The sequence below is a fragment of the Camelus bactrianus genome, chromosome 7 (assembly GCF_048773025.1).
Source record: "Camelus bactrianus isolate YW-2024 breed Bactrian camel chromosome 7, ASM4877302v1, whole genome shotgun sequence".
Taxonomy (NCBI): domain Eukaryota; kingdom Metazoa; phylum Chordata; class Mammalia; order Artiodactyla; family Camelidae; genus Camelus; species Camelus bactrianus.
In genome coordinates this window covers 91,650-111,977 of record NC_133545.1, presented here as the reverse complement: position 1 = coordinate 111,977, position 20,328 = coordinate 91,650, and the positions used below count along the sequence as shown (strand labels likewise).

The window sequence follows — 20,328 nt, the reverse complement described above, 5'->3', positions numbered from 1 at the left end:
CTCACTTCAAGGATGAGGATCCCACGGGCTCTCTGGCTGTAAACTCCGTCTTCAGAAGACATTCTCTGGTCACCAGTAAATTTTCACTGAAATAAAAATAAAATTACACGTAGATGGAAATGCAGAAGAAAAGCAGAACTCTATATTTAAACTGTATGGTCTGAAATAACACGAGAACAGACCTCCTGACAAATTTATGTCAGGAAAATGGAATGAAATATGGGGGCTTCTCAGCCAACCAGACTCAGACAGAGATCGACCTGGATGGCAGCTGAGATCTCGATTTTCCTTCAGCATCTTGCCAAGTCTTCCAGCAGCACCCACTTTGTGCTGGCATTCTGCGGTCGAGGGTGTCCAAGCTCCTCACCCCCAAGAAGGGGTTGTAAGAGGAACACATAGAGCAGGGATTGATCTCGTTTTGAAGTAGGAAGATTTTTGTAAAGGTCTCTCTTTGACTTTTGAATTTTCCCAGGCAAAACAGACTGCTGCATGAATTGCTACTTACTGTCTATGCTGACCTGCTCCCTTAGCAGGAAGAGGTCACAGCGTCAAACTCGAAAGAACAGCCGTTTTTACAGCCAGTTCTCTCCACTTTCCAGATCTTCACGTTTTCACAGCTCTCGAGAGGGCTGCCGTAGCCGCATCTGCAGGTGGCTGGTGAGCTGAGTCTCTGAGGGGCAGGGGTAGAGACGTCTCCGGTTCTGCAGGGACTTGCTCCGTGACAGTCACCTTCTCTCCTGAGGCGTCTCCTGAGCACTTCCCTCAGGCCGTCCACGTGCCCAGGTCATGCGTATCCCAGGAAGAATAACTAAGAAGCCAGGTGGATGTAGAGCGCTCTCAGATGTGCTCTCCACCTAGCTGCTTTGAAGCTTTTTCTGCTCAGCTTCTCAGCAGAGCTCACCGCCTTCTCCTCGTCACACGTTTGCTCCCTTGCCCACTGAAGTCCACATGTCACCAAGCCAGGAAGGCTGTGTTTGCACAGCCCACTGTGACCTCTGAGCTGTCCAGGCCCAACATCAGTCTTGGTCAGTGTGCTTCTTGGGGGCTCTGGGCCTGGGGGCCAGCACTGCTCCAGGCTGTCCTCTGCGGATCTCCGTCTGGTCCACTCGGGCTATTGTAACACCACCGTGGCCTGGGGGCTTAGACCACAGACATTCATTTCTCACAGTCCTGGAGGCCGAGAAGTCCAAGATCGAGGTCCTGCCGTCTGGAGATCTGGATTTCTTGCCTGTCTCCCTCAGTCTAACCTCCCACTGCCCCCAACCTGGAGGACAAACGCAGTCAGTGAGAGGCTCAGGCCAGAGTGGGCAGGGAGCTGACGTGTTCCTGCTGCACCGGCGGGACTAGGTGGGACGGGTGGAGGAGGCACCACGAGTCAGACGTGTGTGTGCCTCCTCCGCTCACCTTCCGGTGGGAGCAGCCGGGAAACGGCACTCCTGACCGCCGGGCCTGGGAACCCGGGCTGACGGGGCAGCTGTGCTCTCGGGGGAGCCCCATCAGAGTAACAGAAGGGCAGACTGTGGGTGGAAATGGACCATCTCAGCTGACGGCTTGGGCTGGACTTGTTGATGAGGTTGGCAGTAAGTTTAAGATAGGGTATTTATGTTTACCTCAAATGAGTGCTTTCCGTAATAAAGTTCAAAGTCAGACTCCCCTCAGCACCCAAGTGAGTGTTTTTGTATACTTATCCAAAATTCCCTGAAAATAAATGTTGTCTCTGCAGTGTCCGCTCACACAGACGTCCACACAACATGCAGACACGCACAGGGCCAGGTGAGTAACTGTAAGGCAGTCACTCAGGAGGAAGAGAAAAAGCTAGTTAGTTGAAATGATAACATTGCCTATGTTGATGTCACGAATTCCAGTAACAGCCTTTTTTCATGTTTTTTTATGACCACAAACATTCCACTTCTTCCTAGTGGATTTTTAATTTTTAAAAAGTGTTTGCAAGAAATTGTTATGTGGAAACTCTTTAGCACACTTTATATGGAGAGGTGGCCCCATTTTCACAGTCATATCTATCTCCTGGAGATTATGCTTCAGAGTAAAATTTGTAATCAGTTTCTCTCCCTGCATCTCTCAAGCCAGGGTTCCCCTCGTGAAATTTCCTTCTTGGAAAAAAAGCAAAGTTCTTTGGCAAATACTTTTGCCATCTGACAATGTAATGATAAAACGTGTTGGAAGGATAGAAAAAATGTTTAAATCATCACAATTTCCCTCTGCATCAAAGTTTCTGGTTTGGTTTCTGACTCCCTCCAAGGTAATAGGCTCCACTGACTGTTTTCCTCATCGTCTTTCAGCCTTAAGGGATTCCGGCGAGCAGTTTTCCATTCCATGATCTGGAAACCCTTTGTCCTGGCTCTCCAACTCTTGGCAAGTGTGCTAATGCAGACCACACAGGAATAAGCTGCCTCAGGTGGTAATTCACGGCTTGGACCAGTTCTTGGATGACTTCAACTGTCAGACTCATTAACTATTTATCAGGTTCACTCTGCTATCTTCTTCAAACCTTTCACTGAAGTTAGCAACTGCTATCTGATTCCACTGTCCGTCTCCATCTGCTTATCACTCTGTTCGTGTTTCTCAGCATCTGTCACAGGGCACCTGCCCCAGGGCACCAGGCACTTGGTCACTGGTCCGAACGTTAACAATGGCTCAGCTCCCTTGCCACCAGGCATTCTTCGCTTCACCTTGGAGTAAGCTCCCTGTCATTGGTGGTAGGTCATTCAGCTCCAAAACTGTCTCCCAGCATCTGTCCTCTTGTACCACTGCAGCATGAACTGGGCAGACAGGGCTCCCGGGTGACTCTGAGATGGCAATGACCACTCTGGAGCTTCATTTTGGGGTGCTCTGGGGGCAGCACTGTGGAAAGAACAAGACAGGATTGTGCAAAGGAAGAACCTGAGCTCGGACACAGTCTCGACAGGGTTCTCAACTGACTTGCAGAAAACACTGAGGCTGGAGTGACGCTTCGCAGGGCCCTTCATTTGGGACCCTCACTCCCTCCTGGATCCATCGATGGCTGGGAGGTGCCCCATGGAGAAGGGGTGACCTTGGGCAGACCAAGCAAATCCTGACCAGAGCTGATGGCTGTGGCTCCTCTGCTGACAGCGCTTCCAGCAGCTGGAAGAATCTGGAAAGGAGATCTGAGTTGGTCATCAGACCAGACGTTACTTGGGCCAATAAAGAAGCCAAACCCAAAGGAATGCACGCTGTTCCATCCCACAAAGTTCAAAGCCAGGCGAAGGGTCAGGGAGCAGTTCCATTTGGGGAGCAGGCAAGCGTGCTGGTGGGGTGAGGGCCTGAGCACTCTAGGATGCGGGCGCATGTCTGACTTTTCACCTGGGTGGTGTTTGCTTTGTGTTTGTTCGTTCGACTGCACGTCTATATTTTGTACACTTTCCCCGTATGTGTTATTCTTTGGAAAATGTTAAATAATTTGGGAGAGTACGAGTGTCTGCGAGCGCAGGAAGCACCGTCGTCTGAACCCTTGCTTACCTCTTGTGGATACTGACACAGCCTGGAATTTCCTGGTTTGCTCACTGAGGAACATTTCACCCAGGTGCAGTCCATCTGCTTTCCTTTTCCAGTCATTGAATTTGGAAGATTCAGATACTGACTTGGACTCCTTTCCTTGATTTTATTTTATTTTTTCTGGTTGAAATGAGTAAAGCAATGTGTTTTTTTAGAATGGAAAGTTTTGACTAACTAAAGCCAAAATTACTTCTTTCAAATCACAGTGCAAGTTTCCTGCATTTTGTATCATACTTACTATTAAAGTTAGGGTATGTGTCTACTTAGGGTAATTTTGCTTTTAAGATGAATCAAGATAATGGCTTGTTTCTAATGTTTTAAAAAACTCTTCACAGCAAGAAGGAACTTTGCTGATTTTAGAACACAAGCAGTGAGGGCAGAACAATAGAAATCAGTCAGTTCAGTAACCCTAAGACAAAGCTTCTACTGCAAGGGAAGTCAAGTCCACGCCGAGTGTTCCCAGACGTGCCACAGGCACTAGCGCGCCGTACCTTCTGAGGACGCCATCGTGAGGACTCCGTCTCTTTCCCCAGGTAGGCAGAGGACCTTGCGGGGAGGCCTGTGAAGCCTGTTCTCACCTTCAAGGTGAGACCTCACGTCAGACGGTCAGGGACCCAGACCCTTCATTCCACATTTAGGAAAAATGCTTTAAAAGCAAGTGACCTTGGTAAAGCTAACACCTCAGCTGCCGTTTCGCATAGCTTGAGAACACAGCTGAAACTGTGCGTGTGGTGGTACTTTTCAGATTTATTAAAAAGAATAAAAGATGGTAGACACCAGTAGAAGACACAGATGAAATACAGATGTCCAGATCTTGACAGCAAAATGTTTGTTGAATGAGCCCACAAGTGCTGATAACAGAAACCCCAGATACCTTAAAGAAATTGGAAACACATCACAGAATGGGAGCAGATATGTGGAACACATAATTAAGATAGGATTTTTACCTATAAAGCAAAGAATTGTTATTAATCAATAAGAAAAGGACTAATAAAAACACTTAAGATGTCCAAAAGCAGTGGCACGTACTTCACAGAGAAGGACACACATGGTTAGCAGACATATGAAGAGGCCTCCGTGTCACCAGTGATCGGGAAAATGCAAATCGCGATCACGAGGAGATGCCAGTCTCCTCCCCTTCAAGCCCAAAACGTGAAGGGCTGATGGTGCCACGCTGGTGGCAGGAAAATGCGCAGCTCAGCAGGGCTGTGCCCACGGCTGCACCCATGGCTGGTGCGGGTGCAGGCAGGACTCTGGCTTTGGAGGCAGCTTGTCCGTTGGTTGGAACATTAGTGGTTCCTTGCACGTGCACACAAGACATGCGTAGGAATGCTTCACGTGATAGCAAAAATCTGGAAACAGCCCAGTGACTGCCAACAGGAAAAGGATAAATTGTCACATGTTCAAACAATGAATTATTTTTGTACCTCAAATTAGGAACCATAGCTACATGCAACCAGAGGTATGAATTTTAGCAATCTGATTTTGAGTGCTAAATGAAAATCCCCGAGGGATAAAAAAAATCACTAAAAATGCAGCCACATGATTTTCAGGAACGTGTGTATGGGACAGAAATACATGGACAGAAAGGCACGAGACACAAGTCAGCAGCAGTTAAAGAGCGGAGTGGATGGGAGCTGCTAAGACAGGGGGCTTTTACAAAGTCCTAGCTTTTATTCTGGGTAGTGCTTTTACAGGTGTTTGCTAAACTGTAAGGTAAATTAGTTGTTAAAAGGAGGCTTTGCATAAACAACAATGAGAGTGTGTTAGAAACTGGTTTCAATTAGAAGAAAATAAATAGGAAAAAATCGGCATGTGATTGAAGTCCTCAAGCAGCGGAAAGTCCATCAAAAAGTGGGAAAACAGTGAAAAACAGAAACGTGTAGGAGGGAGAGTCTGAGGTGAGTATAAACTTGGCTCTATTGTTTCACTGAAGACCAGCCTGCCGAGGATGCTCGCGCTGGTCAAATTCCAGGGAAGCTGTTTCCCTGAACAACTTCGTCTCCTCCTGGGGGGACTTGAGGCTGCAGCCTCCACCCGCGAGGCTGTGTGCTCTCTTCCTCCTGGCCAGGGGTGGGGGAGGCCACAGAGTCCTCCCAGAGCTTGAGAGCTTGCATCTTGGCTGCTTGCCCGAGATGTACTTTAAAGGGACAAGGAAATGGTATTTTCACAACTGTTTCCTGGAAACTTTTATGAGGCAATAAATCAGCAGGAAAGGTCACCGGCCTGCTCTTTCATACTCCTTCTGTAATGAACATGCGTCTCCATTAATATTTCCTGCGAAATTTTTAGCCTAAACATGATTCTATCAATTATCTTACAGAGCAATGAGCTGTGTCACTAACAATTGTTGTCCCAGTATTAATTTTTTCTGCTTGGCTTTTAAGTTTATAAAACCTGTATCATCTTATTTGGAAAAACAAATCCTATGAAATAGGGCCTGAAAAAATAATTTCCATTTAACAGACGAAACAACTAAATTTAGAGCAGTTTAATGCATGGGCCCAGGCTGTGACTCTCAGCCTCCTCGCTCTGGTGTTTTCTTCACAGCGCTAATGCAAACAGTGAGCCTCTCGTCTGCCGACCCCTGTCTCCATGCAGAAATGTCAGTGCCACTGGGATCTCTCTTGTCCTGGCCTGGCAGGCAGTCGGTGCTCAGCTGGTTGGTTGAAGACTGGCAGGCGCTTCCCTCCCACAAGGGAACGAGGAGGCTGAGCAGGGCTGTCTACGTCCTTCTGGCTCTCGGACTTAAAATGCACCAGGGATGACCATGCAGTCCAACAAGCAAACGCTTCCCATTACTGTAAAAGTGAATTGCAAAATTGTATGTATATTATGATTACTTTTTTTGCACAAAACATACATATAAAAAAGAATGTAAGGAAATTTATACAAATGGTTTTGTTAGCCATGCCCAGTGGTGAGATTAGGGGTAAGAATTTCCCCCTTTACTTTTACCAGCTACCTTAATTGAGGCAGCAGTGTGCTGAGTCCCTGTCAAGTTTGCTAAGGTGATGCAATGCTGTCTGGCCTGTTTCTCCTCCCTCTGGGGAGGTGTGGGCTTGGCTGAGGCTGGACGCCTGGAACCAGCCCCTCGGCCCCAGCCCTGCCTTGCCGACTCTGTGAGCTGGCGTGTCCTGCCCTGTCCTTGGTCACCTTCCCTGGCCATCCTGCAGTCCATCCTGGTCCTTCATAACTCGGCTCCCGGGACCTCTCCAGGAAAAGCCTCCTGCCTTCAGGGTGAAATCAAGGTCGTCTCAGTGTTACTGTTACAGCTTGTAGGGGCCTGTTTGCCTGTTTGCTCCCCCAGGGACAGAATGAGAGAACTGTTTGTCCTAGAATCCCGGTCCCAGCACAGAAGCCCAGCGTGTGGGCGCTGGATATGTGGACCCACAGAGAAGGGACACGTCCTGGGTGCCTGAGCTCTTGCCGCGTATTTCAGGACAAGTCATGGACCCGCTGGGGGACATACTCCCTCACCTGCAGTCGAGAACGCTGGACTCTGACGCACGAGGTAGACTTTTATCCTTTCTTCTCCTTCCCTCCTGTCCCTCCCTCCTTCCTTCATCAGTTATTGCAGCTTCTGCCATCTGGGTGCCAGGGAAGGAGCGGCCCCGGGCACTTGTCCCACGTGATCTGGAGCTGAGAGTCTGCTGGCCTTGCCCGCAGCTCCTTCACCTACTCTCAGGGCTTACTGCCTCGGAGCCCCTAAAATGTTGTCGATATAAGCCATTTATTATTTGTCATTTAGGCCTAAGAGACAGTGGACCTCTTGCTTTGTGTGGGGGGTGGGGGCCGCCTAGTTCTGGGTCCACTTGGAGCAGGGTTGAGTCTGGGGACCGTGGTCCTCGAGGCACCAGGCTGGGACCAGGCTGGGTCTCCAGGGAAGGAACCCCGTGCTGTCCTCCTGGGGCCCCTGCGTCTGTTTCCAGGGGAGGGACTGTTTTCCCAGCGAGCGGCTAAGGGTCCTGGCAATGGGGTGTGTCTGTCATCCCCTCCTCGTGTAAAACGAGAGGCCTGGCCTGTCTGCCCTACGTGTGTACTTCTGTCGGCAATTTCACTCGAAAACCCTGTGTGCATGAAACTCCTTTTCAAAGAGACCTTTTCAGGGTCCACCACAAGGGAGCCCCGAGGGGGTCCACACAAGGGGCCGTGTCCGCCCTGGATGGGGAGGGCAGAATCAGAGACAAGCCTTCAGAAACCGTATAGCAATGCAGCCCCTCCCCACCACCCCGGGTGCCATCAGGGCCGCTGCCGTGGTGGCCAGGCAGACACTGGCCTGGGGATGCAGGTCCACACCGCCCCCTGTGGCATCTCAGATGAGTGTCGACCCCGAAGAGAGTGACTCTGCTTTCCTGGAGTGCGCAGCTGGTGCTGACTGCTGGTGCTCCATTCTGTACAAAGTTAGAAGGAATGTTCTAGGCCTGCTGAAGTGATTTAACATTTCCTATGCCACCAACAGCCCTCTGTCAGGTGGTTTCTCTAAGCTTCTGAAGACTGGAGGTGGCAGCAGCTGGGTGTTCATTACCCGTCACGTGCGTCCTGCCATCTCTCCCACTTAGGCGAGATGGACAAGGCAAGCAGCTCTTGTCACGTCAGAGGCTCTACATGCTGGCATCCACAGTGTCCTTTCAGAGCATGCATGCAGGCATTGCCTTTCCATAAGTTTTTGTTTACTTATGACTGCCAAACAGCAAAGAGTCACACGTTTACAGGCATGTGCACTTCCCAGTGAACTGCTTGTGTGTTTTTGGTAATCTGTCCACACTGTACTTGCTCTGATTTACTGAAATGTGATTTTGTCTTTTAAATCTAATAAAAACCTGGACTCACTTTGGTACATCTTTTAAAATTTTTTTTCTAGAAATTCTTTTCTATTGTCTTTTGTAAACTTACTGGTCTGTAATGGCTTGGAGATTATGAACACAATCAAGTCTTCTCCGGAGATGGTTGGGAGGCCTCCACTGTGAGCTCTGAGCCCCAGGCCAACAGTCCCCAAGAGGCGAGCAGGTCCACAGTCAGGGCTCTCAACGTAAGACTTACAAACTTGGAAAATACCCTTCAGTGCCAGTGAGGGAGCCAGGCCTGGTATCTAGTAGTTTAGTCATAAAACGATGAAGGACATTCCAGTTTATCAGAGCCCAACAGTTCAGGACTTTATAGGAATGGGGCTTTAGTTTACTTCTGAGAGAGAAGCAGATGGCTGACTTCACTTAGAATGACGATCTCCGGCTCCATCCATGTTGCTACAAATGGCATTATTTTATTCTTCTTTATGGCTGAGTAGTATTCCACTGTATAAATACCATAGCCTCCTTACCTGTTGACAGACATTTAAGTTGCTTCCATGTCTTGGCTATTGTGAATAGCCCCATGTGCATACATCTTCTCAAATTAGAATTCCCTCTGGATATATGCCCAGGAGTGGGATTGTTGGATCATATAGTAAGCCTCTTTTTAGTTTTTTGAGGAATCTCCATACTGTTTTCCATAACAGCTGCACCAAACTCCATCCCCACCAGCAGTGCCGGAGGGCTCCCTTTCCTCCACACCCTCTCCAGCATTTGTCATTTGTGGGCTTTTGAATGATGGCCATTCTGGCTGGTGTGAGGAGGTACCTCACTGTAGTTTTGAGTTGCATGCCTCTGATAATTAGTTACATTGAGCTTTTTTTTCACATGCCTTTGGCCATCTGTATATCTTCATTGGAGAATTGCTCATTTATGTCTTCTGCCCATTTTGGATTGTTTTTGTTTTTGTTTTTTTATTAAGTTGTGTGAGTTGTTTATATATTCTGGAAATTAAGCCTTTGTCAGTCTCATCTTTTGCAAACATTTTCTCCCATTCAGTAGGTTGTCTTTTTGTTTTGTTTATGGTTTCCTTTGCTGTACAAAAGCTTATAAGCGTTTATTTATTTTTGCTTTGATTTCTGTTGCCTGAGTAGACTGCCCTAGGAGAGCACTGCTGAGATTTATGTCAGGTAATGTTTTGCCTGTGTTCTCTTCTAAGAGGTTTATAGTGTCTTGTCTTATGTTTAAGTCTTTAAGCCATTTGTGTACTTACGGTGAAAAAGAATATGAAAACAAATATATGTATGTTCATGTATGACTGAGGCATTATGCTGTACATCAGAAATTGACACAACATTGTAAACTGACTATGCTTCAATAAAAAAAATATATATATATATATACAAAAAAAGAGAAGCAGATGATGTGAAAATAAAGTTGCAGAGAATTATTGGAGTCATAGGAAGAAGGGCTTCAAGCTTGGCAACTCCTGGGGATCAGTGCAGGTTCAGCCTTATCTCCCACTTCTTGCAGATGGACGGTGAGGGCTGACGTCCTGGAAAAGCCCCACATCACAGCGAGATGCTGTCTCATCTTCTGACCTGTACAGAGAGTCAAGTGTGGTGAGCCCGTTTCAGAGATTTCCAGCAGTGAGCAGTGACCCAGAAAGGGCTCTGGGGGTCACGGTGTCATCTCAGCTCCCAGCAGTGGGGTGTGCCTGTGTGGGTGCCCCCAGGGTTCTCTCCACACCCCGAGTTCACAACCTAATGAGTCTGTTTGATCCTCAGTCTTTTGGCAAAAGTTAAGTGACCACTTGGTGTGAGGCCCTCTGCAGCACAGTGGAGACACAGTTGAGGTGAGGTCCCCATGCCTGGTGAGAGGCCGAGAATGGAAAGCTCCATCAGCAGCCCTCTGTCCACTAGCACGACCAGAAAACTTAAACACAGAAGTGCATTCACTTGTCTGTGTTTTGATGCCAGTCTATAGCCACGCATTCTGAGTCCACTGTGCTTGTCCAGAACAGGCAAATCCATAGAGACAGAAGGTTGGATAGTGGTTTCCAGGAACTGGAGGGAGGAGAAGTGGGGAGTGAGTGTTAATGGGTTAGGAATTTCTTTGGAAGCTGATGAAAGTCTGCCGAAATTAGATAGTGCTGGTGGCTGCAAAACTGTGTGAATATACAAAAACCCACTGAATTGTACACTTTGAAATTGTGAGTTTTAGATTTTGAGAACAGAATTGGGTCTAGAAAGAATATCTGACCTGAAATCCTATAATTCAAAGAGGACACAAATAATGTCTTTCTTTATAAACTCTTAAGAAAACAGTAACCATTTATTTGCCTAAGTCCTTACCTGCAACCTCATCTGTACAGAACACAGCTGAGAAGCAAGTGAAAAAGGACCAAACAGCAAAATTCAGTTCCTGCACGCAAGCTCATACACTTCATTCATCAAGTCTGCTTTGAGCCCTCTTCACTCATAGCCCATTCACTGTCACGTCACATAAAATTTAATACATTTGGCTGTCTTGTTTTCCATTTTAGGATAAATAAATAAATAACATTTAAGGGTAAATACATAAATAAAAAATTTTAGAGAATGTTTCTATATGATAATTACTTCTCAATAAAAAAGAATGTTGCAAATTTATCTTCTGCAATGACTGTTAATTTAATGACATAAAATTTACAGCCCCATTGATAGTGCAGTAGAGCACCTGTTTCGCTGGGTTACTGTCAGCTCCGGGTGCTGTCCTGTTCTTTAGTCTCTGCCAACCTAAAAGTTACTTTAAAATCATTAAACTTAAATGCCACTTATTTTATTGAAATAAAGTAGCACATTTTTCATGTTCACAAGTCATTGTTTCTTTTCCTAAGTGTTCATTCTAGTCTGCTGCTGTTACTATGTTGGTCATCACATTACTCATTCTTACTCTTTGTAAAGATTCTTCATAAATGAATAATTTTAGCTTTTTGACTGTCATATAGGTTGCACTTTTTCTCATATTTGTCTCATATCCAGTACTAATCACTAATTTTTTTGTCATATTTATTAATTTTTTTCCATTATAATTTATAGTTTTGGTATAATATTTAGACCTCCCACTTTCAAAGACTGTAAAACATTCTGCTCTATTTTCTTCTCATAGCTTTATGAATTTAAGAATTTTATGATTTTGAAATAACTATATAACTCTGAGGCTTGGTAGTGGGGGGAGAAATTGTAGATATTTGGCAACTTTGTCCCACTAATTCTCATGATACCCAATATGCAATTTTAGTTTGAAGCCTGACATTTTACTACTGCATAGCAATCAGCACCTGTTATTTTTTAAGCAAGGAAATTTCCTATCAAAGAGAAGTTGTCGTGGTTACTACGAGGCTACCTCTTATAAGCCTTAACAGTTTTAGCCCATATTCAAATACGTAGCGAATTACTGTTTACGCTTGACAGTGGCCAATGTCAAGAATCTAAGCGAGACCATGGAGATTTGAGAAGCACACTTAATACACAGAATCATAAGTAAATGACATAATATAGAAGTTTGCAGTTTTCTTAAGGAGTTGAAAATAACTTGAATTATATCAACTTGTATTATAATCATCACCGATTCCCTGTCCATACTAAAGGGGGGAAATTATAAAATCAATTTCTCTTTGCCGTTGGGTACCTAAGTGACATAATGAATGAGTTTTCTCTTTGTTGTAACACATGTTAAAATCTATTAATGTAAAAAGAAAATATTACATTAAAAATACAACTTTAGAGTTCATTTAGTTTTCACAAATACCCACTTATGAGCTTTAATCTTTATATTCTGAACATTAAAATTATATATTTGGTAGAACTGTAATAAAATCCACCTAGGATTCAGTCTTTACTTCCACTTTTTTTCCTGTTAAAAAAATGGGAATACTCTCTACATTGTTAGCTTCAAAATGCTAATGTACCATGAATAGCCATAATTTCCTTGTAAGAAATAAAATAGCCACAAATCTATCCATATCTTTTTTGAAATTACATTTTCAATCTTTAAAATCTCCTAATAGTAAGAAATATTATAGATTTACTATGTTTGTGTGCAGAAAATATTTTCCTTAAAACTGCCTTTTTTGAATTTCAATAGCTTCATCTTCTTTCTGTAAATATTTATTTCTGGAAAGAAAACATTAAGTCAGAATCCAAGTTGGCTTTCTTTCAGAACTTTGTAAGTTATCAATGCTATGTTTGCTGCGTATAGCTTAGTGGCAATGCTCATCTGGGCATCTCAAAGGATTTAAACGTTTCTACTTATATTTTCTCTCAGTGGTTATTAATCAATCATCTGATTGTAAGAGATTTATTCATTAAAGAAACATTTATAGTGTCAGGCACTGTGATAGACCTAAAACACAAAGATGTACACAGTCTTGCGCTCAATGAACTACCACAGGCTGGCAGCAGGTACACACTTGTACAAGGAACAGTTCTGGTCACTGCATCAAATAGCTTACACTCTAGAGAAAAAACACTAAGGCACCTGCACCAGCCAGGGTTTCCTAGGGTAGCAAAATCAACAGGCTAGGTAGGTGATAGCTAGATAGTTAGACAGGTTGGTAGGTAACTACATTTAGCAGAGGGCTCACAAGATTGTAGGGCCGGCAGGTCTGAATCCTGCAGGTCCAGAAGCAGACAGCAGACCCAGGGAAGAGCTGATGCTGCAGCTGGAGACCCTAGTCCGTCCAGAGGCAGAGCTCCTTCTTCTTCAGGGGACTTCAGTATTTCTTTTAAGGCTTTCAACTGGTTGGGTGAGAACCACCCACACTCTGTAGGACAATCTACTTTACTTAAAGTCAACTGATTTAAATGTTAATCTCATCCAAAAATACCTTCAGAGCAACATCTAGGCTGATGTTTGGCCAAACATGCGGGAAGTGTGGCCGAGCCAAGCTGACACGTAAAATTAATTGGCACACCTGAGGAGTAATGATACCACAGTGTGTAAACAATCATTTCAGCCCATACGTGTAACAGAACATTAGGGTCAGAAGATCAGTGAAATCAGAGTAACCAGAAAACACAATATTTAAACTAGAATGTGTGTAAGAGAGGGGTATGAAGGGAGGGCATGAAAAAGAATCTCAAGAGAGAAACTGAGGGGGAAGATGTTTGCAACTCAAAAAACCCACAGTTTAGTTCTAAATCTGAAACTGATTTGAAACAATGGCTGTGGACATGCCTTGAAGGGAGAGGGCACGTAGGACCATATAAAGGATGGAGAACCACGTACAAAAGGCAACGTTCTCACGGCTTCCACTCATCCAAGTTGTAAAACGCGGTGACCACGTTCAGGCGTGCTGACCGAGGGCTGCTCGTGAGCCGACCAGTATGTCTTGTATTTCTCCTCCCAGGTTAGGGTTTTATGCTTAACAAAAATCAGTAGTGCTTGTCCTTAAACCCATTTGTGCCAACCGTGCTTATTATAATTACATAATTTAACTAAAGATTAAGATGATTAAATGTGAGTACACAAAGAATGAGGAGTGTTTCTAGGAAAATCAGATTGAAAATACTTGATAAGAAAAACTTGGTAAGAGTGAGTCATTAAAATATGCTACCAAGTTATGTGTGGGGGAGAAAACTGGAATTGATTGGGAAAATAGTGTAAAATTTGAGGAGTCTGGATCAGATTACTCCACAAATGCCTTTAATCGTGTGTTTTTTTTTTAATAGGAGTACTGCGGATTGAACCCAGGACCTCATGCACCCTCTGCCTCTGAGACACGCCCCCCCCCCAATGCCTTTAACTTCTTGAACTAGTTTTAAAATTCCAAAACCTGGAATAGCAGATGCCATATTATGGGTGTGGTTTATGGAAGAAAGATAACATAGGAACAGAAAGAAGATACTAATTGTTTAAAATAAAAAGTCCTCCATCACGGGCCTGAAGACTGTTCAAGCCAGAAAAAAACTTCTACTCATGCGACTCAGGCATGTGCGACAGCCAGCAGAAAACTGTGGCTCAAAATAGCATCCATCTTACTTGTTGGCGAGTCTGTGGCCCCACGTTTAAAGCTGTGGTTCACGGGGTCCCTCATGTGGCTGGGCCCCCTGGGGACTCCCCTGGAGCCTGTGGTCTCAGACGGTCTCGGCCACATTCATGGCACCGATGTTGGCTGTCGGTTGGCCAGCCCTCCTCGTGGCCCAGCGTCCTCAAGGGGCTGGCCTGGGTTTCCTCGCGCACCGGCTTCAGGGCGGTACCCAGGGGAGCAAGAACAGAAACTGCGTAGCCGGGACTTAGAACTCCACAACATCACACCTGCTGAATTCCATCATCACTGCAAGTCAGAAGACCCCGTCAGATTCAAGGTGGTGAGGACAAACCTGAGATTGTGCTGAGAGGAGCAGCAACGTCGTGTTGCAAAAGGGTGGGCACTCCGGGACGGGGGTTTGCCAACCTTTCCCTGCCGTCCACAACAGCACGAATGTGTTTTTTAAATGATTCCTTGCTTTAATCAATTTTTACGTAATGAGCCAATTACTAGTCCCTACCATATCTGATAAAGGAATTTCTACCTTGAGCTTCGAGGAGCATCTGGGTTAAGGGTTGGAAGGAGGAGGTGAAACTAGCAAAGAAGCAGAGGACTGATTGAAGAGGAAACAGGAAACCTTTCTAGTAGTGGTTCTTGAATTTGGCTGCATATTAGAATCACCAGGAGAGCTTTTAAAGTGCCAATGCCTGGTTTCCTCTCCCAGAGATTCTAATCTTACTGACCTGAGGCGCAGCCTGGACATCTGACGCTTTTTAACCACCTACCTGATTCTGAAGTCCAGCCAGGCTCCAGAACCACTGCTTTGTAACACAGACAAGGAGCGGTGAGGAAACCCTTTCAAACAGAAATGTATGAAGAACGGGAAATTCTTTGTATATCATTTTAAGGTATACGTGCTGAGCATTTATGTAGTTTTTTAAATTCCAGAGCATTCATTATTTCATTGTAATTTGTCTGAAAATCTGTATGTTGTGAGGAATTCTCCTTCCTTATGACGCCTCTTCACAGGTCACTGTGTTTTAGTACTGTCTGAATACATGCCATTTAGTTGTAGGAAAATAATAACCTGATCCCTAGGTTATCATTTTCATTTTCATTTTTTTTTCATTTTACACACAGAAAAGTTGACACTTCACAGTGTGCACAGCCTGCCCACGGTCACTCACCAGGGCTAAAACTCTGATCTCCGGATTCCTGGCCCAGCTCCCCTACCAGCCCATCCCAACGACCCTGTGCAGGTCCTACCCAGCTGAAGGAAAAGGACCGCTTGACCAGCGCCATTTAAACAGATGTTCCCTGAGAAAACACCGTCCATTTCAACCCTCACTTTGGAACTTGGGGTCACTCGCATGGAGTCTTTATTCTGCCCACGAATATATGAGATTTTAGCAGTCATTTCATTATTGCCACACAATGAACTTAATAGCCTTCATTATTTAGAAATAAGTTGCATAGAAACAATCACAAAACTTACTATAAACGGTGTCTTGTTATGAAAGTAACTTCCCAAAGGCCTCAACTGATACCAATCCTATCCTGTTTTACGCAATTAAATGTAAGAATTTTATCTCTTTCAAAATATTCTGTGACATACCCTGAGCCTTCCCCAGTTACTCCAAGTTTAACATGTGATCTCCCATCCAGGGAATTCTTCAAATACCCGAGTATCACAGTGTCATTGAGAAAAGAAACACCCCCTCGCATCTGCGCTGTCTGCGAAGTGAGCGCTTTTCTTCCTGCTGCACCACGAATAGCTCCTGGCGCCCAAATCAAAAACACTTCTGAGTGGTTTTAGAAGAATTGCTAAGCCATTGTGCCAGGAAGGCTATAAGAGACATTAAGGATCACACATAATTTCATGAAAAGTTATTTGCTACTAAGTGCTCACAAAGCTGTATTTTAATATAAATACCATTTACAATTCTCAGGGGCTTAACTTGCAAAACAATAACTTTGTAATCTTTGTCAGTTCTGTGGTTAAGAAACCGTCCAGCTTCGAGTTTTCTGTTTCTTGAGATAGAGTAGATGAACCCTCTTACGAATCAGACCCTGAGGCATCCCGTTACCACGCAGGGTGATGTTCTTACCACGCAGGGTGATGTTCTTACAAACCCAGTCCATAGCACCCTGTTACCATGGTGACAGCTGTCTCATTCAAGAGTGTCCACAGGTGTCCAGTGGAGCCTAAGTTCACGGGCATTGATGTTCCCGAGTGGATGGAAACTGGCTTCCTCCAGACAGTTGTACAGTGTTCTCTCCCGTTAAAAAGCCCCGCTAATTTATATTGTTTGGGCATGCCCAGTGGCCTAGACAAAGCAAACGGAATAAACTCCTTTAACTTAGCCAAATTTAGAAGAAATGCTCATTCAGAGAAATCACTCATGTCAAAATTAAACTAGTTTCCAAGATCTTTCATTTTGATAATGCAGCCAAACTCACTGGAGGCGTCTACACACGGGGGAAAGGGAAACACAGACGCTCCCTACAGGACCCCATCTGTGTTCAGCAGTCCTGTGGGGGGACCACAGGTACTTCCCAAGAGGAGACCTCTGCAGAGCCGCAGCTGGACTGTGGCAGACATTGCTCAGGGGAAAGAGAGCGGTGTAGCCTGTTCCAAAGGCTGCCTTTGAAATGCGCCTTTTCTGTTCCAAGTCCCGTCTCTGGGGCAGAGGGAGAGAGGCTGCCCATCCCCATCCGCCTCCTCCATGTCTCCTCTTTAATCCCTCTGCCAGGGCTCTTCCGAGCTCACAGTGTCCGTCTCAAACAGGTACACGAGGGCAAGGGTGATGCTGGCTCCAGATCTGAACAAGTCCCAACACGGTCCCAGTGACTTTTAAACAATTCTGCCTGCGTCTCTACTTTTCATTTCTGCTATTAACATATTACGCTGAGCTGTGAGCACGCCTTGTGTGAAGTGGGCTCTGCAAAACCTTTGACGGTTTTTGAAAACTGTAAATTTGGTTAATGCCCTGACTTATAAACAAACATTTTTCTAAAGTTTTGTTTTTAAACGGTGGTTATTGCAGTGTTAAGTTGTGCAATTCTGTGTAGCTGTGTTGATGGATATGTCTTTCTGCTCTAAGATCGTCCATTCTCAGGCCAAAGCTTCATCCAAAGCAAGGCCTGGTCTGACTGCCATTTCACTGGGACCGCAAGTGGTAATGTCATCCAAGGAACAAATATTTTTCAACCCTGAAAGCCAAAGTTAAACTGGTCAAAAGAAAAGACTTGAAGGGCCTTTAATTTTTTTTAGGGGATTTTTTTATATTTTGGAAATTCCTCCCTGGTATTTACGTAAGCATTAAGGCAAATTGAGAATTAGAAATTAAATTTCAAAATGCACAATGGATTATGATTTGTAAGTAACTAGTAAGAAAAATTCAAGTATAGTAAACTAGCATTTTCACATTCACTGGAGTATGCATTGCTGATCTAGGAAATGCTGAAACTGGAAAACTTATACCTAGTTTATCTACATTATTCATAAACATGGTATTTATGATTTATATGTTTATGTGCAAATGGAAGATTGGCAGTGTTATCCTTCTTTTGTTAATTATTTCATTATTAGCATACAAAGAACAGGTGAATGCTATGTTTGATAAAATCTCAAACACTATAAAGGCAAATCTCCCTCGATGAGGAAACTTTTTTTGATGATAGTGAACTTTCCACTCTTTGGACCTTTCTTCTCGTTAGTTATGCGTTCTCCCTCCTTCAGGGTCCAGGCACTGATGTACTTTGGGGTGTGAGTTTAGGTGTTCACAGCGGCTGCGGGTGACTTTGGGAGGATCAGGAACCCACAGTCCGCATTTCTTTGTTGTGGAGTCTCGTGTTTCCTAGCAAGTCTGCTTCTTGCAGAGGGATTCTGCCGTGTCCATGGTGAAGTGTGTCCGTGGTGAGGGCACTGACTGACGTGTGTCTAGAAAACCATCCCCAGCCCTCCTCCAGATGTGTCTCCTACTAACGCACATTCTGAAATTACACTGTTGCAGGTGGTTGTGAATTCAGTCCTTTGAACGGTAAGATACTTTGTGTCCAGAAATTCCTATTTCCAATCCATGAACTGTAAGGAAGGATAATAAGCCACTTATAAAGTTCTATTTTAGTAGGTTTGTTGAAAGATAGCTGGGAAGCCAAGGAATGAGAGTGTGGGTCTCAGGAAAGTAGAAGCAGCCCAGAGAAGTTTCCTGTGCTTTGGTGTTACTTAAGAGTAACCCTGATTGTAAGATTTCATGAGAATCAGGTTGTAGAACCAAGTCACGATCATAACAGTGCCATCTTCCATCACTGTTTACAACCTGTGACCTCCACAGATCATCTCACTTCTGCTAGATTCTAGGGCAGCTCCCCGGCTGTCACATGATTCTCCTTTGTAACAGTCACCAGGAGCACCTTTCTGTTATGTATTGATCTCACTAATCACTTTAACTCTATTTGGTTGAGAAAGGTACCTGCACATTTGAGTGTAAATAGGGCTGATTTTGCCGGACCCTACCTTGACTCCCTCAGCACCATGGAGGCTCCATAAATGACTTTAGTGGCTGTTTGTAGAGGGGAACAGCCACCTATCTTGTGCCTGAGTACTAATGGCAGAAGTCAGATTACTCACCACGTGCATTGTCTGACTTAGTATCGGAAATTCCATTCCTTCTAGCCTCATTCTTTTGGGTCTTGAAAATTTCTAGATATTCATATTAAAATAAAATTGTTATCCTCAGGGTAAATCTTCAAGTCCTAAGGTGCCAGCACCCTAGTGACGGGAGGTGGTTCCCCCTGCAGGGGAAGTTGTGAATTCAGTCCTTCGAGCTGTAAGATACTTTGTGTTCAGTAAAACACAAAGTCTGTTCTGCCTCGTGCCGGGTGGACGTGTCCAGTCTCGGCTTGTACAGCACACGTCTCTCTGGAGCGCTGCTGTCTCGTGTGTGTACACATCAACAGGCCAATACCAGGAATTGGGGGCTTAAAAAGTAATTATGGATCCTTAATTGAGAACAAGTGCTAAAAAGTGGAAAGGTCACTGGCTGGGAAATTCACGTAGAGGTTCCCACCGCAGAGAAGCTGCAGGATTTGTCTTGTCTGAGTGTCAGTCTGAGCTGAACCATGACACAATCCTTCCCATTCTCTGACGTGATAAAAGAAGCAGATGATCTGGAACATCAGCAGTGCTTAGAGGCATCACCCACACACTAACGAGGTGATATCATCTCAGAACTGTTGCAGAGGGAAAAGAAGTCCAGTGATTTCACGGTGGCTGTGTCCAAGTTCATTGGAACAGCTGAGTCTTGCCAGGTATTAAGCAAGTGATTAATAAATAAAGCAGGTCTGACAGAGTCCAGGCTGTGACTGAGGAGCCGGTGATTTGGCAGAGAATCTGGTCTCCCATGATCACCTATGGATGTGACTTCTGAAGTCATCTTGGACAACACTTATGAGTTAAGCAGCTGTTTATCCCTAGTCTCAGCTGTGGTAAGTGCATGTGAGAGAGGGGTGGGGTGTGGGGGAATGAGCAGGTGGGAACCCCTGTGGTTCTGACAGTAAGTGAAAAAGGGAAAACACTGTCTTTCTCCTTGTTTTGAGGCCTGAATAAATCTGTCACACTCTGTTTAAAATTACCTTTTTAATTGATTGTACCTCCCAGTAAATCGTAAGCTTCATTTGTTCTGGTCAGTTCTGTGCTCCCCGAGCCCGCACAGATCCTGGAATATGACGGCTGCCCCACAGACAGTCCTTGAATGAGAAGTTGGACACAAAGCCCAGGGGAGAGTCTGGTATGGACACTGGGAGGGTCTAGTGTGGACAGGGGAGGGTCTGGTGTGGACAGGGGAGGGTCTAGTGTGGACAGGGGGAGGGTCTGGTGTGGACAGGCAGCATGATGGAGGAGAGAATTCTTTCATGTCTTCTCAGGTTCCCTTTCAGTTGAGTCTTTCCTGAAGAGGCACAGGGCTGGGGCAAATAACATTACGTATC

General features: G+C 44.9%; 1 long non-coding RNA gene across 1 annotated transcript; it reads left to right on the top strand.

Annotated features, from left to right (window-relative positions):
* Window positions 1-6,592: 6,592 nt before the first annotated feature.
* LOC123619112 (uncharacterized) lies at window positions 6,593-19,829 on the top strand. Its single transcript, XR_006727652.2, has 3 exons — window positions 6,593-7,048; window positions 14,039-14,733; window positions 15,478-19,829. It is a non-coding gene; the product is annotated as an uncharacterized LOC123619112 (long non-coding RNA).
* Window positions 19,830-20,328: the final 499 nt, after the last annotated feature.